We start from the raw sequence: 25,077 nt of genomic DNA, 5'->3' as shown, positions 1-25,077 counted from the left end.
TCCATAATTAAAATATATCTTTATTAATTTTAATACAATTTTAAATATATAACATAATTATATGTATATCTAAGTAGAAGAAGTTCCATTACATTTTTACAAGCTCCTAAATTCAAATGCTCACGTATTTTGGTGGAGTACCATTACATTTTGACAAACTGCTAAATTCAAATGCTCACGTAGTTTGCTGGAAAGAAGTACCATTACATTTTGACAAAATGCTAAATTCAAACGCTCACGTATTTTGCTGGAAAGAAGTACCAATACATTTTGACAAATTGGTAAATTCAAATGGGAAAGAAATACTATTACACTTTGGAACAAATTACTAAAATCATAAGCTCGAGAAGCGGGTAAAATTTCGCCATCAGGATACATATATATAAAAAACAAAAAAAATCCATATTTAACAGTAATTGGACTTACATTTGTTCCAATGCTGTTAGGCTCCCAAGCTCCGGCGGAAGTGACCCATTAAGATTGTTTGAAGCAAAGCTCCTGAAGATAAAACCCCACAATAAAGAAATAAGTTCCTAAATTAAAAAATCCCAAGTAAGAAATAATTCCTGTTTTCTTTGTTTTGCTGTTGCTTTCATGGAAACCAGCTGTTTCTGTATGATATAAAGTGATGTAAGCATTCACAGATTAAATGAAGTTGTTCAACTTCAAGGAACTGAACTGATAGCCTGTTATATCTTCCTAGTTCCTACTTTCACAGAGATATAGCATATATGCATTCCATACAATAGGGAAATCACTAGTATTTAAGCAGGAAAATGTGAAGCAACAAATCAGTCTGGCGATTTTTTCCAGCTCCTATTTAGTGCTCCACTTGAGTAATAAGTATGCGTGTTTACAGAGGGGGGCAGATCTTACAATGAAATCAAACTTCGAAGATTTCCAAGCTCCTTTGGAACAGGGCCCGATAAGTTATTTGTTCCAAGGGACCTGAAGCCATGAATGTTATTGAAAATCAGTAATTTAAATTGCCTGCAGATGAAATCCCTTTTCCTAACAGTAGTTAATGATTTCAAGTAGTATGACCTATATGAAAGATGCCGATCAATAAATTCTACCTAGCTAACGCAAAAAGAAAGAAAAGTTCTGCAGAATTTCATTATCTTGATTAATTTTAAAGAACAAAAAGGGCAGGATCTCACAGGTACTGCATCCGTGTGAGGTTACCCAAGAAGGCAGGTATTGGTCCTGTTAAATAGTTTTGTGCCAAGTTCCTGCCATGAAAATTCCACCAATCGCTCTGTCAAGGCCTCACTTTATATAAACAGAATAAGTAAACATGCACATTGTAATGTGGTCAGTTCAATTTGTAAAAGCTGAAATTATGTTTTTGTGTCTTGTTATTTTATTTTTTTTAATTGGGGATAGGGAATTAGCAACCTCCCCCTGTATATTTATATTTAACAGTGAGAAAATTGTATATATCAGAAATTCATGGTTTAGTCTAGGACTGAGAAGCAGACCACTCACAAGACATTTATATCAGAAATTCATAGTTTAGTCTAGGACAGAGACCACCTGCATATAGTTTAGTCTAGGACTGAGAAGGAAACCACCACCGGCAAGCCATATATATCAAAAACTCATAGTTTAGTCTAGGACCTAAGGGTAGACCACCCACAAGCAGAAACTCATAGTTTAATCTAGGACCTAGAGGTAGACCACCCACAAGCAGAAACTCATAGTTTAGTCTAGGAACTAGAGGGAGACCACTTGCAAGCCACTTACATCAAAAACTCCTAATTTAGTCTGACCTAGAGACCTCAACCCCCATATATCAGAAACTCATAGTTTAGCCTAGGAACTAGAGGGAGACCACTTGCAAGCCACATATATCTCATAGTTTAGTCTAGGACCCAGAGGGAGACCACCAGCAAGCCATATATCATAAACTCATAGTTTAATCTAGAACATAGAGGGAGACCACCTCCAAGCCACATATATCACAAACTCATAGTTTAGTCTAGGACCTAGAGGGAGACCACCGGCAAGCCACATATATCAGAAACTCATAATTTAGTTGGACCTAGAGACCACAACCCACATACATCAAAAACCCATAGTTTAGTCTAGGACCGAGTGAGAGACCATCTGCAAACCACATATATCAGAAACTTGTAATTTAGTCTGACATAAAAACCTCAAACCACATATATCAGAAACTCATGGTTTAATCTAAGACGTAGAGACTCCAACTGGACCATCTCAACCATTCTAGCTAAGAACCATTGACCGCTGCTGAAATTATGTTACTAATCAAAGATTTTGGAAACCAAAGCCCTGATATAATTACTTTGCACTCGTTTTAATTCCCCCTGAGTAAAAAAATGACAATTCCCTGCAGCCATTAGATGGAATAGTATTCAATTTCACTGAAAATCAGATACAGTCTTACAGATCCCAAAGTTGAGTCAGGTTAGCCAGTTCTGGCGGAATTTGTCCCGTTATGTCCATTGCATAGACTTTCCTGCCAGCAAGAAGGCGGGTACTGGGTTAGGATATTTGAGCTTTGCAATTTTGGTCTGAAAAGAGGCCGTTCGGCTCACATTGAAAATCAATAAAGGTCAGTGCATTGAATCTAATTTAAGCGGATAATTTAAGAACCTTACAAAAAAAAACTGGAAGATTTAAGAGAAGTTTTTACATTTGCATAATATGGCAAGTGTTTCCGTTGTTGAAGGTGCAATCACACTTGAAGGCAGGATTCATATGCAAATCGGTAATGGGCGTACTATCGATGGCTCGTCCAGTGCATGGATCTCCAGTAAGGTTCCATGTAGCAGAAGACTCTATGTTCCACTTCTGAGCAAGTGACTTTATTACCTTAGCTGTCACCAGGAAAAGGAAATGAATTGATCAACAAAAAATATATATGTCAAAAACAGAAGACATGAGAACGCTTGCAGCCTGCGGTCATTTTTCAGAAACATATCCGTGGTTACCTTCAATTGGGTCCGTGACGGCTGCTGGTTGAACTTGCTGAAACAAAGTGACACAATAAGCAATGCTCAGAAAAAAAGTGCGGAGAAGCCAAATCGGGAATGGGATTTGAAGCTTAGACATGATGATGGTCCGATTTGGTGTTTGCGCGCGCACTGGCAGCTCTGGACGATATAGCAGGGCGACTCAATTGGGGGATATTATAACAAACACGGATTGGTGTTGAGTGTTAGACATTTCAAAGTATATCATTGAATAGTGAGGTTGTAGAGTAAGCCACCTCAAATGTAAAGCGAAGGATGAAGTACAGACGGACAGAGTGAACACAACAAGGTAGCAGGGGCCGCAGGGATGGAATTTGACCTGCAAGGATGAAATTTGACAGGCAAATTGTCAGTGACTGAGTGGAATTTGACAGGTAAATTGTCAGTCATTAAGTGATTTTTTGTAAGGGACACAAAATTATATAATTGTTTGCATGATACGGTGGATTTATATTAATTTATTAAGTTAATTAACAAGTTATTACAATTTTGGCGGGATGTTAATATATTTATTTATATTAAATTTTAAAAGAGTTGATTAATTATTTTTTGCTAATTTAGCTGACCTTTTTTATATTTAAAAGAAAGATTGGACGATATTATAACAAACACAGATGGTTGACATATCATTGAATTGTGAGGTTGTAAAGTAGACCACCTCAAATTTAAAGCGCAAGCAGGGTAAAATGTAAACGGACAGAATGCACAAAACAACAAGGTAGCGGGGCCAGGGATACAATTTGACAAGCAAATTGAAGTTGTACGGTAAACTACCTCAAATTAATTAAAGAGTTAATTAATTTTTTCAGCAGAACCTTTTTTTTTTCTCGCTAATTTTACGTGACTTTTTTAGAGTATAACTTTTGAAAGATATAGTACAATGCACAAAACAAGGTAGCGGGGCCAGGAATATAATTTGACAAGCAAATTGAAGTTGTACGGTAAACCACCTCAAATTAATTAAAGAGTTAATTAATTTTTTCAGCAGAACTCGCTAATTTTAGGTGACCTTTTTTAGAGTATAATTTTTGAAAGATAGAGTACATATACCGATATACTATACCAATATACAATCATGAAGTACATATAGGCTGCCACCCAACAATATAATAGAGGATCCAATACCAGCAGAGTGTGAGTAAGTTGACTGCCCCAACAACTGAATCGTGTACTCATGTGCAAATCAATTAGACGATATTATAACAAACACGGATAGATGTTGACATATCATTGAATTGTGAGGTTGTACAGTAGGCCACCTCAAATTTAAACTGCAACAGGATAAAATCTAGATGGACAGGATGCACAAAACAAGAAGGTAGCGGGTTCAGGGATGAAATTTGGTAGAAAAATTCCACAAAATAATAAAGTAAAAGAATAAACTAGCGGGGCCGGGGATTTAATTTGATAAGCAAATTGAAGTGATTTGTCCATAACCAAAAAAATTCCTTACCGGTCAATATTAAAACATTAGGTTTCAGATTTAAAATTCCTAGCCAACTAACAAGGCAAAAGAATAAAATTCGTTACCGGTCAATATTAAAGCATTAGTTTTCTGATTTGAAATTCCTAGCCAACTAACAAGGCAAAAGAATAAACTAGCGGGCCCAGGGATTTAATTTGAAAACCAAATTGAAGTGATTTGTCTATTAAATATAGCCAAAAAAAATTCCTTACTGGTCAATATTAAAGCATTATTGGTTTCAGATTTGAAAGGCCTAGCCAACTGAGGGCTAAGTTGAATTGAATTTTCAAAACAAAAACGTGAACGGGAAGACGGAGAAAATGTTTTCAGGGAACACAAAATGATAAAATTGTTTGGATGATATGGTGGATTTATATTAATTTCTTAAGTTAATTAATAACATACTAGAAGTGGTTGGATGTTAATATATTGTATTATATTAATTTTTAAATTAAAGAGTTAATTAAATATATTGTTATTTTAGTTAATTTTACGTGGTTTTTTTATATTCAAAAGTAAAAGTATAACTTAATATTATTATTAATACTTGATCACTTTCGTTACTCAAGTATAATAGTTTTTAAAAAACATTATTACATTTTGAAGTTGATTTAATCATTTTAATAATTATTTATTAAAAGTTAACATTATCAATATTATTTTATTTTATTATATATGTTCGTTTATTTATTTATTTTAATATTTATTATTAATTTTTAAAATATGTAATGTATTAATATAAATAAATATGTAATATGTTAATATAAATGAAAAATATAATAAATCTTAAGGGTTAGTTTAATTGGTATAACTTAATATTATTATTAATACTTGATCACTTTCGTTACTCAAGTATAATAGTTTTTAAAAAACATTATTACATTTTAAAGTTGATTTAATCATTTTAATAGTTATTTATTAAAAGTTAACATTATCACACCCGGATGCGGGTGTCATTACGTGCCATTAAGACAAGCACTCGCCTCAACATCTGTGACAAGGCCGAGAGGACAGGTATGTACATTCCAGCGATGAAGACAGGATTTAATTCAATGCTCATGGCAAACGGTATTAAGTTGGTTCAGAACAAGGAGGACGGCGCATTCAAGCCAAGCGAGGCTGCTCTGGACTCGATGCGCTCAGGCATGATGGAGCCATGCCCTCTGCCTACGGTGACTGCAAGGAATTTGTTATTTAGTGGGAATGCCCAGACTTGCAATGTACAGGGCAAGCCACTCGATGCTGGAAATTGGCAAGGGAATTCTCCGGAGTGCCGAATCAAGGTGGTTGAGCAGCGCCTCAAAGCCCTTGCGTTAGGAGCTATGATGCGTAGCAGAGGTGTGCCTCGACGAGGCGGTAGATCAGGGACTCGAATTGCAAATGAAATGGAGGAGCCGCACCCAATCGCTCCCATGGCTGCTGTGCCCCCCTCGTCATCCAGTTCTGAGGAGGAGTTTCTGGTTTTGCAGGATACATACCAGACATTCCGCCTCAGAATTCCTAGAAGACTCATCCAGTTTGATGTAATTGTCAATTTCTCAGTTTATCTTTCGGAAGCGGCACCTGAAGACCCCTCCTCGTCTTCCCCTGCCTCAGCAAGCATCCAGGGCAGCGATATACTCCTGGGGGACATGCATGGCAGGGTTTATCGTGCGCCCCGTCCCCTGGATGCCATAGAGCAGATTGTTCAGCCTCAGCAAGTTCTGGTTCAGGAGGACTCGGCCCAAGCCGAGTCAGTGCAAGAAATTCCGCTGACATTCAATCGTGCTCAAGGCAGAGACGAGGGACATGACTCCATTCAACCGGGTTCGGATGGGCAACTTCAGATTGGTGATGAGTTCGTTATATGGCTCGATCTGCCCAGTCCGCAGCAAGGGAAGCCGCCAGCGTCGCCCAGCCACCCAACTTGAACCTACTCAGGCGCTCTTCTCAAGATTTTTTGCACAGTTGTTAATGTCTTTGTTGGTTCACATCTCGGTTATTTTCAGTCCTAGTTCTCAGCCTTACCATGGCTGCTTGTTTCTAGTCAGTATAGTTAGCCCGTTAAAGGTTAGAGTCAATGAAGTAAAAAGGGTCTGTATTTTGTCTGTCCATGTTCAAAATGTCTGTTGTCCAAGGAACTCAAATGGACAAGTTTTTGTAACTCTGTCTCAGTGGATCGATAGTCTGTCCCGGTCGTTACTGTTAGAGGGCGAGCCACGGCCCCCTCGAATGATGTAAACCATGTAAATATTTTTCTTACCTTAATATAGAAGTAGACTTTACCTAGAAAAAAAAAAAAGTTAACATTATCACTATTATTTTATTTTATTATATATATATATGTTCATTTATTTATTTATTTTAATATTTATTATTAATTTTTAAAATATGTAATGTATTAATATAAATAAACATGTAATATGTTAATATAAATGAAAAATATAATAAATCTTAAGGGTTAGTTTAATTGGTCTAGTCTCGATTGTTAAGTCCTCGTTTGTTAAGTCCTTGGTTGATGGGGAGGCCACAGGGTCAATTTTCCTCGATGCCCTTGGGGTTAGGCTCTGCTAGTCTGCCCGTGCTTTAAAAGATTCTCTAAAATTCCCTTCGGGGTTGATCTGCCCCAGATTTTCTGTCTGTGGATGTAACGACCACTTTAAAAGATTCCCTAAGATTCTCTTCCGGGTTGATCTCCCCCTAAGATTCCCTTTGGGGTTGATTTTCCGTCTGTGGATGTAATGACCACTTTAAAAGATTCCCTAAGATTCTCTTCGGGGTTGATCCGCCCCTAAGATTCCCTTCGGGGTTGATCTACTCAGATTTTCCATCTGTGGATGTAACGGCCACCCAGTGATCGTGAACCACCCGTAAAAAAAAATGAAAAATAGATTAAGTTTTGAAATAAAAATAAAATTTATAGTGTGTTTAATTATTGAATGTATAACTTATGATGGTAGTTTAAATGGTAATGAAAGTGTTATGAGGTACCATGTAAACTATGTGATTTTATCTTCAACCCTTATGATTGAAGCCAATAAAGGAAAAAAAATACAAATTCTATTTTCATATTTAACTTAGATAAGCACTTATTTTAGAATGCAATATTTATGATGAACATAATGAAAGAAATGACTTATTGTTCATTTTTTTTTTTATATACTAAAAGTAATATTTGTATTAGAACAAGTGAACCATATTAATCAAAGTTATAATACAAAAGCATAGTAACATAGTTCATCACATTCTTTCGGTAAAAATTAAGTGTCCTTCCACAAAAAAAACTAAAAAAATATTGTTACCATGCAAATAATTTGAGATAGAAGTAACATGGCATGAAAAAACATGCAATAAGTAAGAAAATCTCTTAAAGACTTGACCTGGAAGGGTACCTTCTATAAGTGCTCTAAAGTATAGATAACAACTTCCAGGTGCACATTTTCAATCAAGGTATTCCAAGGAGTGAGCTTTAACTACAACAACCTCTAGTTTCAATAATAATAATATATATGTGATGTCCATACCCTCTTCCATAATCATATAAATGTTGTTGAAGGAAGAGTCCCTGATAGAGACAAAGATCAAGGGAGGGGGGTACAAATGAAACTCCTGTGGATATGCAAATGATATCAAAACCCTATTAAGCATGGAAGATAAAGGATCCAATTTGGATTCCAATTCAAGATATTTCCTTTAGTGATTTTGTATGAAGGTATTGACCTCTTCAAATTGTCCAAGTACCAATAATTGGGTGGCAATTTCCACTATACATTAATCCCTCGAGCTATTCTTAATTTGAGCCTTCTTATCCCAATAATATTGCCAATGTGTCCATTTCATGGAGGAATTCATAACAAAGAATTGAACCTTTACCATCTCTTTCTCACAATGTTAACCCCTCATCTCATATCTCCAATTCACACAATACACAACACTCACTTTTACAATGGAAAAGGAACAATGCTTCTACTAAAGAATGAATTCTTAGGACAACGATAGCCAAGATACTAATGGGTTCTAGAGAAAACCAAACCCCCACCTTTTCCTTTCAAATTCAAGTTGCTTGGCTTGATGCTAATGTGACACATTGATTGAGATGGGATTTGAAACTAGATAAGACAAACCCAACAAGAAATAGTCATTCCCTTAACCCAGACATAGGAGGTGACCTCCTTGCCATTCTCCTCGTTAGCACAAATGTTATGAAAAAGAACCATAGAGCAATGTTGGCTAGGTGAGTCTCAACTCCACGTTTATTCCCTTTTGCATGAGGGTACAACTATTAGCACATGAGCCTTATGATTTACTAAAAATTATACTCATGGGATGGCTTTGAATATTTCTCTCCTATCATTTATGACTATTGATCCTTCACTACTACACACATCAAGGTTTGCTTTGTGGTTGAATCTTTTATTCCAAGTTTCTACAACCTTAAAAAACCCAACTCCTTAAAATCTTAAGCTAAGTTAAGGATTTTTTGAATGAGATCAATGAGAGAAAGATTTTTTCTTTTTCAGTTGTGGGGGTGAGTGGGGTGGGGTGAGGAATGCAAAACTAAGGATCAAATAATAGTCAAAGAGTCCCCTACCACAATCGCAATGTTAATCCTAACATCTTTTATCATTATTAAACCTTGATAAACTACAATCATTTTTGCTTTGTTATTGGATGTTGTGCCAAGAGCTCATGTAAACTTTTATTTCTTTTGTCCCTCAAGACCATATATGGCCCCCCAAATCATGTCATCCTTGGGTTTTCTTTTGATGCTCTCTCAAATAAAAGTGTGTTGTTTACTGTATGATATCTAATGTTGAAATTCTTCATCCCCCAATTTTATTTTTTACATATAGGACTTGTTTGGTTTTCTTAATTGGAAATTAAGAAGTGTCGATAACTACATGATGAGAGTTTCTAGCTAGGAATTTTCCTCCACTTCGTAGAAATTTGGATTGAGTTTCTCCATTCCATCAAAGAAAATTGTCTCAATAATAATCCCCTCATTTGGTTTTCCACTCCCTAGGGTGTTTCCTATAAAAATTGAAATGATTCCCAGCTAGCGATATTTTCCAAGAGAGAAGTTTGAGAATAGTAGTCCAAACTCTTATTGTTAGGAATAAAATAAACTCATTGAGAGCAGTCCCATTACTCCAAGGATCTATGGGCTTCCTAAGATTCACAAAGATGGGGCTCCCCTTAGACCCATTGTCAATACCATTGGTGGTCCTACCTACCTTTTAGCTAAATTCCTTCCCTTAAAGCTTAAACCCTTAGTTGGTCGTACAGAGTCCTTCGTCAAAGACTCTGCTTCCTTTGTTGAAGAGCTCAAGAACATAAAGCTTGACCTTGGGGATATTCTTGTTAGTTTTGTTGCAGACTCCCTTTACACTTGCATCCCTATAAATGAGGTCCTAGAAGTGATTAACCGCCTAACAGATCCCGATACAGCTCGGTTAGTTGAGATCTGTCTGACTTCCACCTTTTTCAGTTTTGAGGGTGAGTTCTTTGAGCAAACCTTTGGTGTTGCCATGGGCTCACCCCTTTCCCCTGTCATTGCTAATCTTTTTATGGAGGATTTTTAATCCAAGGCTCTATCCTCGACCCGTCTCCTACCTAAACTCTGGAAAATATTTGTTGATGACACTAATATTATCTGGTCGCATGGCCAAGAGGAATTGGATCTCTTCTTCCATCATCTCAATAGTCAATCCGAAGCCATTAAGTTCACCATGGAATAGGAAGTTGATGGTTGCCTCCCTTTCCTTGATGTTCTTATTTCTAAGAATATTGATGGTTCCCTCTCTCACCAGGTGTTTCGGAGGAAAACACATACAAAGCAATATATTCATGTTAGTTCCCATCATTTCCTTGCTCAAAAGTTGGGCATTCTCAACACTCTCGCTACTCGTGCCCTAAGGATTTCTAATGTTTGAGAAAGAGAAATACCATCTTCTTAATGTCTTTGTTGAGAATGGTTATAACAGATACCTGGGTCAGAAGGCTTTTCTCAAAGCTTCTAATAAGTCGGTTGCTGAAAAAGATCATAAAGATCGAATCCCAAGGGTCCATCTGCCTTATGTTCAAGGGACCACTGATAAGATTTCCAGGATTCTTAGGAAGCATAATGTTCCCTCGACCTTTAGACCCATTAATACCATTTGTAGATCCCTCAAATCTGTAAAGGACCCTATCGACCCTAAGGACATGAATGGGGTCTATATTATTCCTTGTTCCTGTGGGACCCCCTATATTGGTGAGACTCGGCGCTCCATTAATCAAAGAATTAGTGAGCACGCAGCTGATCTTAAACATAGGAGAACCAAGTCTTCCGCCCTAGCAGAACATGTGGAGAAGACCAAACATCATGTCTGTATTGAGGAGGCAAATGTTATTGCTAGAGTTTCGCAATTTCATCACAGAAAATTTAGGGAAGCCATTGAGATTGAAAGGAGACCAAGCAATCTCAATAGAGAGGAAGGTTGGAAGATCAGTAGTTGCTGGGTCCCAGCCCTCACCTCATAGTTGTTTCCTCCCTTTCTGCCCCTCCCTCTTTTTATAGCTTGTTCTTAGGTTTTTCCTCTTCTTATCCTTTAATTCCTTTTTGGATTTCTTCCTTGATTTCATATAATCCTTTTCAATCCTTTCCTATAGGGTTAGGTTATATAGTATAAGATATTTAATGAGCTTATTTATGTTCTAAATTCTCGACTTTTCTAATATGTTTATTTTAGTTATTATTATAACAATTCAATAAATCCTTACTAGTACTAATTTTCCCAAGCAATAATAAGACTCGTTCCCATAAAGTTTACCATATATTGATACCCTATTCATATCGTATACTACTTTTAATATAGGTTAGATATTAGTAGAAAATTTCCCCCTTTCATGACTAATTTAAAGAGATCTAGTATACATAATATAACGATAATTATAATTATTTTAATCCTTTCATTTTATAATATTATCCATAGATCTACTAATTTTACATTAATTCAACATAATTTAATAGATGTTAAATATTAAAATGCCCCCCCTTTTTCATGAATAATTCTGAAGGGATCTATTATATATCATAAAACGATAACTATGATCATTTTGATCCTTAATTAAAACTAATACTATAACATTATTATAATAATATTATAATATTAATTATTAGTTATTATTATACCCTTTTTATTACTAACTATTATTTCTAGTTATTTTAATATATTATAGCAATTTTAATTTAAATATTAATCTCTTAAATAACATATGTTAAATATCAAAATAATATTTTAGCATTATAATATTATATAATTAAAATTGATTAGTCATATTGAGCCGTTCTTGGTCAATCTTAACCATTTATCTAGTCTAACCTTATATAGCCGTTTTTTAGCCAAATCTAGCCGTTGGATGATCTGTTATCCCTATTTAATACGTAGCCTTGATCTGGTTCTTCAACTTGTCCTGACGATGAGCCACACTCGTTGGTTCAAAATGCGTCGACAAATGTTCTATCATGTGATTTCCGCCGAAGAATTTCTCATAAATTAATTTTTAAATTAAAAAGTTAATTAAATATGTTGTTATTTTAGCTAATTTTACCTGGGCTTTTTTATATTTAAAAGTAAAAGTATAATTTAATATTATTATTAATATTTATCACTTTTATTATTGAAGTATATTAGTTTTAAAAAAATATTATATTTTGTATTCATTTTTACTTTTAACTGTATATTAATTTGTCTTTCACTAAAAGTTTATGTTGCTTATCTATAGTTTAATATTAGGAATTCAATTTTTGTTATTTTTTATTATTATTTAAATTTATTTATTTGTAAGGTGATTGGTTGAGGTCTCAAGATTTGATCCCAAAATTTGATGGTGAGACTTGATTTACATGGCCACTGTCAGTTGAGCTACCCCAAGTGGACAAATCTTATTTTTATTATTTGTTTCTTTTTTCTACTATTGACTTATAATTTTTTCTCCATATTTTCAATTTAAGATGACTTATTATTATATTAAAAACATATTTTAATAAATTTAATTATAAAAAAATTATATATATTAATAAAAAATAAAACACACATATTAGTTGTTTTATTTTTGTGATGAAATCTCTCTCTTTATTGTTTTTTAGTTTAATTAAGCTATATTTAGCCATTGTTACATTTTAAAGTTGATTTAGTCATTTTAATAATTATTTAATAAAATTTATCATATTATATTATTATTATTAGTTTTTAAAACATGGCATATATTAATATAAATAAAAAATAGATTTTGTTTTGAAATAAAAATAAAATTTATAATGTGTTTAATTAATTAATGTATAATTTATGATGGCAGAGTAAATGGTAATGGAAACGTGTATGATGTAAACCATTTGATTCTATCTTCAATCCCTATGATTGAAGCCAACATAGGAAAAAAATACAAATTTGATTTTCATATTTAACTTAAATAAGCACTTATTTTTAGAATACAATATTTATGACGGACATAATGAAAGAAATGACTTATTGTTCAATTTTTTTTTAAGTAATATTTGTATTAGAACAAGTTAACCATCATTAGGGAAATTTTGAGGTCTAAAATGGGTCTTTTAAGGAAATTATAAAATAGTAGTGGAAATAATAAAATAAGATTAGATTACATCATCAAATTTTAGAGGGAAAAAAGAAAAAACTATTTTTTCAACTTATCTCCTTATGAGTTTACTCAAATTTTGAGTACCAACACTCATTGGATGTTGAATTTGATTCCTCATCCAATGAGTACTCATGTTGCATACTTTTGATAGACCTTGCTACATGAAAAATGAGAAATACATGAAAAATGTGATTGTAATCACGTTTTTTCATGTATTTCTCATTTTCCATGTAGTAAGGCTCATGGCAAGTATGCAACATGAGTACTCATTGGATGAGGAACTGAATTTTTGATCCAATGAGTACTTTCACTCGAAATTTGAGTAAACCCTAAGGAGATAAGTTTAAAATACAAGTTGAAAAAATATTTTTATTATTTTATTATTTTTTAGTACTTTCACTTTTTTACTACAAAAATGGTGAATCATCCCCCATGGTTGACATCATCATCTTGAATCCTGTTGGTTCTTATAAAGTTTATTTTGGTTGTACATTTTTCTTAGGAGGCTCATTTTAGACCTCAAAATCCCCCTAATGATTAATCAAAGTTATGATACAAAAGCATAGTAACATAGTTCATCGCATTCTTTTGGTAAAAATTAAGTGTCCTTCCACAAAAAAGTGTCATTCCACAAAAAAAAAAAATGTTATTGTTACCATACAAATAATTTGAGATAGAAGTAACATGGCATGACAAAGCATGGAATAAGTAAGAAAATCATTTAAAGAGTTGACCCTAGAAGGGTGTCTTCTATCAAGTCCTATGAAGTATAGATAACAACTTCCACGTGCACATTTTCAATCAGTGTATTCCAAAGAGTGAACTTCAGCTAAAACAACCTCAATTTCAATAATAATATATATGTGATGTTCATTCCCTCTTCCATAATCATATAAATGTTGTTGAAGGAAGAGTCCCTAATAGATACAAAGATCAAGGGAGGGGGGTACAAAAGAAACTCCTGTGGGATATGAAAATTATATAAAAACCCTATTAATCATGGAAGATAAAGGGTCCAATTTGGATTCCAATTCAGGATATTTCCTTTGGAGATTTTGTATGAATGTATTGACCTTCTCTTCAAATTGTCCAAGTACCAATAATTGGGTGGTAATTTCCACTATACATTAATCCTTCATGTCATTCTTAATTTGAGCCTTCTTATCCCAATAATATTTCCAATGTGTCTATTTCATGGAGGAATTCACAACAAAGAATTAAACCTTCACATCTCTTTCTCACAATGTTAACCCCACATCTCATGTCTCCAATTCGCACAACACTCACTTTTACAATGGCAATGGAACATTGCTTCTACTAAGTAATGAATTCTTAGGACAACGATAGCCAAGATACTAATGGATTCTAGAGCAAACCAAACCCCCACCTTTTCTTTTCAAATTCAAGTTGTTGGGCTTGATGCTAATGTGACACATTGATTGAGATGGGTATTGAAACTAGATAAGACAAACCCAACAAGAAATAGTCATTCCTTTAACCCAGACATAGGAGGTGACCTCCTTGTCATCACCTCATTAGCACAAATGTTAATGAAAAATAACCATAGAGAAATGTTGGCTAAGTGAGTCTCAACTCCACATTCGTTCCCATTTGCATGAGAGTACACCTATTAGCACATGAGCCTTATGATTTACTAAAAATTATGCTCATGGGATGGCTTTGAATGTTTCTCTCCTGTCATTTATGACTATTGATCCTTCGCTCCTGCACACATCAAGGTTTGCTTCGCGGTTGAATATTTTATTCCAAGTTTATACAACCTTAAAAACCCAACTCCTTAAAATCTTAAGCTAATTCAAGGAGTTTTTGAATGAGATCAATGAGAAAAAAGATTTTTCTTTTTCAGTGGTGGGGGTGAGTGGGGTGGGGTGAGGAATGCAAAACTAGGGATCAAATAATAATCAAAGAGTCCCCCACCACAATAGAAATGTTAATCCTATCATCTTTTAGCATTATTAAACCTTGATAGACTACAATCATTTTTTCTTTGTTATTGGATGTTGTGCCTGTTGAAGAATCTAGGGCATCTAGGTTATAGTGAGATTCTTCTGATAATGATAACTATTTGTGAAGCACTTTTACTTTTCTTATTAGCACAATATTCTCTTATTGTTATTAGTGTGTGCTTTCTTACTTCATCAAATAGTTACTAAAATAAAAGAGACAAGAAAATAAGATGTTGGCTCTCAGTGAGGGTAAAACTTCTCTCACCTAGAGAGGAAAACCCTTCTACAAAATTCTCTTATTGAAGCTTCAATCGATAAATTCCAAACCTTAGACCCTTGATAAGTAGATCCTTCAAGCACAAGACACAGTCTCTGTTTCTTTTCCCTTCAATTGATGTCTTCTTCTAGGTTGCACCTTGATCTCTTCCTTTACACTTCTTCTGGCAATTGCAGAAACCCTAGGTCTCCTTAGAGACCTCTCCTTTGGTGTCCTTCTTTCCTTCTCTACCTCGCTTGGCAATTTTCCTTCTCCTTGATACTTAGGCTAGAGAATGAGGCCTTTCTTGAGATATGTCCTTGAGGTTATAGGATGATCCTCTTAACCCTTAATAGTGCTCTGATTTCTTTGTACGTGTGGCTGATCTAGGGCCTAAAATAAACCCTTTCACTTGCTCCTTTCCTTCGCTAGGTGTGGGATCTCCTTCACTTGATATGGAGGCCTATTTGGAGCCTCGTTTCCACCCAAATAGAAACTTCTTGTAGAGCTGCAATTCCTGACTTGTTGCAGCAGTATAATGTCCTCTCTTACCTTTGTATGTGTGACAGAAAAGAGCCTTAAAATAGTCTCAAAAACTCAGATTTATTTCTTCTCTTTTTCACTGCCTTAGAAGCACTTTAATGCTCCTTTTCATACCTATTTTTCGTCCTCTCTTCTTTGCTAATTTCATAGATGAGTAGAGATCCTTTTGTGAGGCCGAACTGCCCTATATATAGGATTATATCCTTCCTTTTAAGCCGACTTGATCAATTGGTGAGGCCGACTGGACACTTATGCATAAAAACTCATTTCTTGAGCCGACTTTGAAGAGGAGAATTGTCTTTTATTTGGAGGATCATTCTAAACATATTCATTTGACTCTAATACATATTTTTACATGGTGTTACATGCCCACATGGGTCTTCAATAACTACATTGACTCTTTGACTTTCCTAGAAGCACTTAAACATGTGCTTGACCTAACAAATGGACAAGAAATCCATTCTTGATCATGACAAAAATAATAATTCTTTTCTTTTACAAGTAAAAAGATAAAAAGTACATTTATGAAGACCGAACTTAGTTATACTTTCTTCAACACTCCCTCTTAACTAGGGGGGTCTTCATAAATCATTACCAGGTATTTGGACATTTTCAATCTGAAGAAATTCACATAAGAGAAATCATGTTGGCACTCCATCTATTATAGCATCATAGTACCCAACATTGTTTCCACAACAAGGCCTTGACTGACAACTCTATCTCTCAATAGATCAGAGCACAACGTTGGTGAGACCAATGATTATAAACACCTTCATCATTGTCTCTCAAGGTACATACCCACCCTGGTGTTCACTGAGTGTGACCTTCTAGGAATATTCTTATCTTGGGTTCTCAGCCCTCTAAGAATATCCATCCTATTTCCTACTCTTATCTTGGATGCCCTACCAATCCTCAAAGAGCATCGGATGCCAGATGATTACCCAATCCTCCATTTCTTATTCCCAAGTGAAGACAAGAATGTTGTGTCTATCTCCCCCTCTCAACTAGGGAAGATATTCCCGTTCCTGTGAAGGAATGGACCAAAGCTCCCTCTGAACAGGGACTTGCCTAAGCTCCCTCTTAGTTAGGGACTTGTCAGAGCTCCCTTTCAAATAGGGACTCTCATTTTCATTAGAGACTGCTTCTTTTTGGGTCCTTCAACTGCTTTATCACTTTCTTTCCAATCATCAATTTCTTTCCTTCTTGGTTTTTCATGTTATTTCTTTCTTCATAGAAAGTGGCCTTCTTGATACATATCTGGAACCTTCGTCATATAGCTACTTCTTTCTCATCATCCCTTTTTCTAGAATTTCCATCCACCACATGAATGTTGGTTGTACTTGCATTTACAACCCTTGTTCCAGTAGCCCTGCATGAACCTATCTAAATATTATTCAAGAAATCAAAGCATAACATTAAATCAAATAGTACCTTACGATATGGTTTTCCATCATGACATATTATTGTTGGCTTGAACCATTAGCATCCTGCGTGTTTCACATCTCCAAGGCCTTTCCAAGTGTCAAGGGTCCTTTGATCTTTTCTTTCCTATGTCAGAATTCCTGTGCCTTCTTCCGAGAGATGCCTTCAACAAATTTGTTGGATGTTGATTCCTAGTGTCCATCGTGTCCTTTTATCTCTAATCTCTTTATCTCATATTCTTCTCTATAAGTTACCTACTCAACCACCTCATACTCTATATGAGGTCATTTCTCATGTTGACTCTTATCGGTGTGTGGACCATGCCTTTGTGCATATCTTCAATGAAAAGGATCTTCCCTTTCCTTGACCATGCTACCAAAGCAATTCCCCATGCTCATTGATACAAATGATGGCATGACTTGGAAAACATAGATGCATACATACCTTATCTTAGTTCTTTCTTTGATCATCTCATCTTCCTTTGACAACTTATTAGATTGATATTAACTCAATCTCCTTTGCTTTTCTACATCTTTCCTTGCCTTCATATCATCCTTTCTTGAATCCCCATAAGTGGAATTATTTATTGAGACATATGCTTTTCCTTAAAGTCATGAATCTCTATTGAATATTTCACCAGAGGATCCTTGTAGTCCTCATCCTACAAATTCTCCTTTCTGTTGATGATAGTGGCCTTCTAAGATGATTCTTCTTGATCATGATCATTCCTTTATACATTGATGAGGTCATTCAATGGCTACATCCTTCCTACATGAATATATTTATCTGATTTATCTTTGCATAATGATCCTATATTCCTGAAGATATCATTTTCATAAATCATTCGTTCTATCCTACATCTACATGTTCCTATGATACCCAAAACTTTAAAGAAGACTTATGTGAAGAAGTTGATATTAGTCATAGTAGAGATCCAGAGGGTCCTCTCTCTTCTGCTTCTTCTCTTCTTCTTTGACTTCTTGGGTAATGTGGGCTTCTTCTTGTTTCCTTTTATTGGTGTCCTTCTTGAACTTAGGAAAATCCATCTCATAGTGTCCATACTCTTGGCAGCTGAAGCATTTGACTTTGGACATATCTCTTTTACCCTTTATCTGTGGACCAAACTTGCCAAATTTTCCTTTTCTCTTGGCCATTACAGCAAATGCCTGCTCCTTTGATCCCACATCATCTTTGGCTTTGAATCTAGTCTCCTCAATTTTGCATAGAGACCAAAGTTCATTCAACGGGGTAGCTTCCTTCTTGGCATATATACTTGATGCGAAGTTTCCCCATTCCTTAGATAATGCATTGAGCACCATAGTTGTCATCTCTCTGTTTGACATAACTTCTCCCAGTTCTTGCAGGTGGTCTCTCATCTCACAGATCTTCATGAAGTAGGGAGTTATTCCTTCTTCCTTGTATATCTTCATTTTATATAACTCATTACATAATGATATCACTTCTCCAGTTGTGCTAACTGAGAATAGTTCCACCATCTTATCATAGATTTCTTTAGATGTCTCAAGTTTGGAAACATAAGGAATGAGAGGGTCCTTGATGGATTTTATTAGAATCCTTTAAGATTTTGTTTCATCCTTATTAAAATTTGCTAGGGCTTGAGTTTGTTCCTTAGTAGGAACACTGGCACACCATTTGATGTAGTCCAGAAGTTCATTTTCTTTGAGAAGTAGATCAATCTTGTTTTTCCATCCAAGGAAATTAACAGTCCCAACCAATTTGTTGCTTTCCTTGCAAAAGGAAATTTTGATATTTTCAGGAGAGGACATAAAAATACTTACTTGAAAGTGTTAGTGATGAGGAGATTTTGTTGCTTCCTTGATGAATGAAGACTCAACTTCTTTGATCTTTGATTTCTTCAAGATGCTTCATTCAAGGTGCCTTCTGATAGATTTTCTTGCTGATGAGAACTTCTCAATGTGTAGATATAGAGATCTTCAATGATGGGCCTGGGTCTAAGAACCTTCCTTTGAAGATGACGAGTCTTTGATGTAAGCTCGTCTTATATGAACCTTCTTGTAGATGCCTTTAGATGGAAGGCTTTCTTCCTTCTTTGTTCCTAGGATGGTAGTTCTTCTTGATGGATCTAAGAGAGAAGATAGTAATTTTTCTTGTCTTTGATGGATTTGGAACTCTTGCTTGTAGATCTTATACTTCAACCTTTGTGTTCCCTTGATTCTTGATCTTAATGATTCAACCTTATATGTGATCTTGAGATTCCCTTCCTTGATGTGTCACCTTAGCTCTGATAACATGTTGAAGAATCTAGGGCATCTGGGTTATAGTGAGATTCTTCTGACAATGATAACTATTTGTGAAACACTTTTACTTTTCTTACTAGCACAATCTTCTCATATTGTTATTAGTGTGTGTTTTATTAATTCATCAAATAGTTACCAAAATAAAAGAGACAAGAACACAATATGTTTCCTCTCAGCAAGGGAAAAACCTCTCTCACCTAGAGGAAAACGCTTCTACAAATTTCTCTTATTGAAGCTTCAATTGACAAATGCCAAACCTTAGACCCTTGACAAGTAGATCCTACAAGCACAAGACACAATCTATCTTTATTTGTCCTTCAATTGATGTCTTATTCTAGGTTTCACCTTGATCTCTTCCTTCACACTTCTTCTGGCAACTCGCAACTCTTTTTCCGGCAACTGTAGAAACCCTAGGTCTCCTTAGAGACCTCTTCTTTGGTGTCCTTCTTTCCTTCTATACCTTGCTTGGAAATTTTCCTTCTCCTTGATACTTAGGCTAGAGAATGAGGCCTTTCTTGAGGTATGTCCTTGAGGTTATAGGATGATCCTCTTAACCCTTAATATTGCTTTGATTTCTTTGCACATGTGGCTGATTTAGGGCCTAAAATGAACCCTTTCACTTGCTCCTTTCCTTCACTATGTGTGGGATCTCCTTCACTTGATATGGAGGCCTATTTGGAGCCTCTTTTCCACCCAATCAAAACTTCTTGTAGAGTTGCAATTCCTGACTTGTTGCAACGGCAGAATGTCTTCTCTTACCTTCGCAGGTGTGATAGAAAAGAGCCCTAAAACAGTCCCAAAAACTCATATTTCTTTCTTCTCTTTTTAGCTGCCCTAGAAGCACTTTAATGCTCCTTTTCATACCTCTTTTTCGTCATCTCTGCTTCGCTGATTTCATAGATGAGTAGTGATCCTTTTGAGAGGTCGAACTGCCCTATATATAGGATTCTGTCCTTCCTTTTAGGCCGACTTGATCAACGGGTGAGTCCGACTTGACATTTGTGCATAAAAACGTATTTCTTGAGCTAACTTGAAGAGGAGACTTATATTTTCTTTGGAGGATCATTCTAAACATATTTCTTTGACTGTAATACATATGTTTACATAGTGTAACATGCCCACATGGGTCTTCAATAATTACATTGACTCTTTGACTTTCCTAGAAGCACTTAAACATGTGCTTGACCTATTGAATGGACAAGAAATCCATTCTTGATAATGAAAAAAATAATAATTCTTTTCTTTTACAAGTACAAAGATAAAAATTACATTTATGAAGACCGAACCTAGTTACACTTTCTTCAACAATGCCAAGAGCTCATGTAAACTTTGATTTCTTTTGTCCCTCAAGACCATATATGGCCCCCCAAATCATGTCGTCCTTGGGTTTTCTTTTGATGCTCTGTCAAATAAAAGTGTGGTGTTTACTATATGATCTCTAATGTTGAAATTCTTGATCCCCCAATTTTATTTTTTTCCTATAGGACTTGTTTGGTTTTCTTAATTGGAAATTAAGAAGTGTTGGTAACTACATGATGAGAGTTTCTAGCTAGGAATTTTCCTCCACTTCATAGATATTTGGATTGAGTTTCTCCATGGCATCAAAGAAAATTGTCTCAATAATAATCCCCTCATTTGATTTTCCACTCCCTAGGGCATTTCCTATAAAAATTGAAATGATTCCCAGCTAGCAATATTTTCCAAGAGAGAAGTTTGAGCATAGTAGTCCAAACTCTTATTGTTAGGAATAAAATTACAGAGTAATAAAATCAAAATGAATGTGGAAATAAAACATATAATGAAAAAATATAAAGGAGACACCAATATATGTGGTTCACCCAATTTGGGTGACATCCACAGAGAAATAGTCAATCCTTTTATTCCATCCAACAAAATGAAGTGATTACAACCTATCAGACATCCAATACATCCTCTTCTTCTCTCGTTTATAATCTCCTATCTCCCAATTATAATGTTATATCAATAATACATAATTAAAATACAATTTACTCATAAAGAAAGGGTTGCTTTCTAGGGGAAAAAAACACAACATAACATCTACCATCAAATGAATGACAAAATGATGAATGGTCTAGATTGAATATAAAATTACAATATTTATGTAATGTCCCATTTTCCAAGCATTAAGAAAGGAAAACATCTTAGTAGCCTAGGCTACAAATTAAAATTAATTACGGGATATGAAGGAAATAATTAATTAAAAGTGACTAAGAAAAGAGAATATTAAAAAGTCACTTTATTTAATAAAAGTACAATGACCCATGGTATTTAGACGATTCATGGTATTGACCATTGGATTATAAGCCATCATAATTAAAAATAGAAGCATGAGCTCATAAGGGATATGATTGAATGATTTGGTGAATTGATTTTGTGGTTGTTTGAGAATTATGTGAGTGTTTGTAACCCTTAGTGTGGATCATCTTCAAGGGTGAGACCATCCTCCCTAGGGATCTAACTCTTCACTTGTTTCGGTGGTGAAACACCCACCATAGCTAGTTAATAGGAAGAACCACTTTATGTTCTTGATTGTTGTTTAGTAAGGAAAGACGTGATTTTGGAGTAACTATTAGAATCTTGTTGAAGCAGTGTACATTGTAGACAAGGGAATCCATATATAAAAGTATTATGAAGAATACTGAGTTATTCCAACTTATCTATTTGTCAGGTTTCCAAATAAATTTGATGTAATTTCCTTCTCAATATTAAATAAATAAAATAGATGGGGTTTACATCTATATTGTCCACAAGCTATGTGAATTTATTGTTAAATTTTCTCGGAAAAATATGGAGTATATCTTCTAAAGAAATATCATCAAAAAAATTATGGAAATTATAATTAAATAAATAGAGGTAAATGTTTCTCTATGAGTATGTCTTGTTGTAGCTAGTTGTTGTGATGCAACCATATTCATAACTAATATCTAGAAGGACTTGTTGATTTATTTCTCATATGGATGTCAATGTATCTACTATAATAAATAACATACAAGGGTTTTTTTCTATTACCAAGTGGGCATTACTGCTTTGTCTTTGCATTGCATTCAAAAAAATTAGCATGTTAATTTTATCTTTGAGAAGAATAATATGCTTGCCATATGTTTGAAAAAATTTCCCTAAGGACACTTTAAGGCCCATTTAGCATACTTATCATTAATTGGATGATCTAGGTGGATGATGATTATTGCAGCTAATAATTATTTTTCTACCGATGTTTGTTTACAACACATGGGTTTGGTAAAACCATGGATGATATTTGTAATATGCAAGATAATAAACAAAATAAAATAATTTCACAATGATTTAGTTTTTACCATCGTAATTTATGATATTCACCCATGGATTTTGTAAATCATGGTATTTACCCATGGTATCATAATTTTTGATATTCACCCATAGATTTTTTAAACCATGGTATACGTAATAGGAGGCATGACTCTGAGTGAAAAGAAACCTATAGCAAGTATAAATATGGGACTTCACCAAGGAACAAACTATTTTTTTTTCTCATAACGTAGTCTCATGGTATATTATCAATTCAATAAAGATATTTATGTTCTTTTTATTATTTTTCTACAATATATCGCTTATGCATTGTGATATATTCCTTTGTCATTCGTGAAGTTTCATTATTATATAACTTGGATCACACCAACATTAATGCATCAGATATAATGAGAAATTTAGTTAAGTGTGCTTAGGAAAGAGTAATATCAGGATGAGTGACCTGCTAGAAAATTTTAGTTTTTTATTCTTTTGTCACTCTGTAAGTCTGATTCCTTTTACAATCTAGATTAGTGGTATCCGAATGGTTTTCTCTTGTTTATTTTTATGCGCATTTTCCCAATGAGGTTAGGGTACAAAGAGTTGGGACTTGAACTACTGCAACCTTTGCAAGACCATTCTCGCCTACCCCACAACCTCACATGGCGAATGAAAATAAAAATGAAATAGTAGGAGATCTTGTCAAATTGTTGCTCGAGGAAGCACTTACACAAAAGAGGAGTGAGATGATGGATTTTTCATTGAGATCCTCCAACGACTCCCAACAGTGGTTGAAAACCCTTTGATAAGTGGAAATTTTGGAAGCTCGACACCCTTAAAGGTAGAAGTTAACTTTGATATCCCCCTATTCGAAGGAAAAATAGATGCAAAATATTTAGAGAAATGGTTTAATCTACTAGAGGGCTATAACACAGTCGAGAAATTTTCCAACCATTAGAAAATCACCTTATCACTCCTAAAATCTCTTCCCCATGTCAAATATTGGTGGGAAGGTTACTGGGAGAGAATCAATGAAGACAAATTTGAGGTATACAAGTAGTTCCCAAGGAGGAATTATACCCTATAGGATACTACGAAGACCAATACATGAGATGGACCACACTACAACAATAAAGGGACCAAGCAATGCTAGAGTTCACAAATATCTTTCATACCTTGTGTACCAATCTGGGTATCAAATACTCTTAAGCGATATTTAGTGCTAAAGTATCTGATCCAAAATGGATTAAGCATTTCCTCTAGATCAAAAGTCTTCAAATACAGGTGAAAGTGGAGTAAGGTTGAAGAGCTTGTTGAAACGAAGCCAATGGTGCAAACCGCATGTAAATCCAAGTTCGGATAAGGAAATTAGAGCTAATCAAAGATCCAGGCCAAAAGTCAATGCCTACATCAGCAGGACAGGTGGCAACCTGGGAAAGAGTCACAGGTTCTTGATGATGTAAGCACAGAAGATAATGTGGCAGTCGTTGGTTGGTTCAAACCACAGGCGATGGGAATCAACGAACAAGTGTGAAGATCGTTCGATCAAAGGAGGTCGATGCATATTGCGTCGAAACGTGCAAGCATGTTATCTTGGAAAACGAACGCGATAAAATTATGAAAAAGGAGCTAAACTCTTTGAGTTCCGACAGAGGGGTGGTAAATGGTTTATCGCGTGCCCTCAAGGCAGGAAGCAGTTTTAGACTGGGAGCACGCGATTCCACTCAGCGAGCGACACGTATCATCCCTAAAACCACTTTATTGAGTGCCTTCGGAGAATTAGCAGACGTGTTAGTTGAAGCGCGCGACAGCCGTCGGATCCCTCTGGACAGATCAACGGTGTAGATTGTCTGGATCAGTTCATGAGCAGGATGCGATAGCCGTCAAATTGTTTGTTCTTGAGATCAGCACCAAGAAAAGGCCGGCTAGTCAGGGTCCACCCCGCGCACGCCGATCCTTTTGTTTATAGTTTGTTTCTAGTATAAACATATTGTTCCACATTTATTACAGTTTGTAACTATACATGGTGTATAAATACCATAATACAGAAAAGTCGACAAAGGAAGTATTTAGGAGTGTGTGTTGTGAACCGTTCCAGGGGGTCTGGAGGTTAGAGTGACAAAGTACGGTCGAGTTTATACTCATTTCGACTCGAAGATTCGAGCTAAACACATCGGTGAGATCCATTTTCATATTTGAGACTCTGGTTTTGAGCTCATACCTGTAACAATCATTT

General features: G+C 35.2%; 1 long non-coding RNA gene across 1 annotated transcript; it reads right to left on the bottom strand.

The window, feature by feature from the left end:
* Positions 1-380: 380 nt before the first annotated feature.
* Positions 381-2,555, bottom strand: LOC149227131 (uncharacterized). The gene is made up of 4 exons (XR_016247113.1): positions 2,414-2,555; positions 1,161-1,232; positions 877-948; positions 381-498 (listed from the first exon to the last, which is right to left on the bottom strand). It is a non-coding gene; the product is annotated as an uncharacterized LOC149227131 (long non-coding RNA).
* Between the last annotated feature and the right edge of the window lie 22,522 nt (positions 2,556-25,077).

Source organism: Pinus tabuliformis, chromosome J (genome assembly GCF_031772625.1).
Source record: "Pinus tabuliformis cultivar Carrire ecotype Pingquan chromosome J, CPIR1, whole genome shotgun sequence".
Taxonomy (NCBI): domain Eukaryota; kingdom Viridiplantae; phylum Streptophyta; class Pinopsida; order Pinales; family Pinaceae; genus Pinus; species Pinus tabuliformis.
This window is presented reverse-complemented; position numbering and strand designations above follow the sequence as displayed.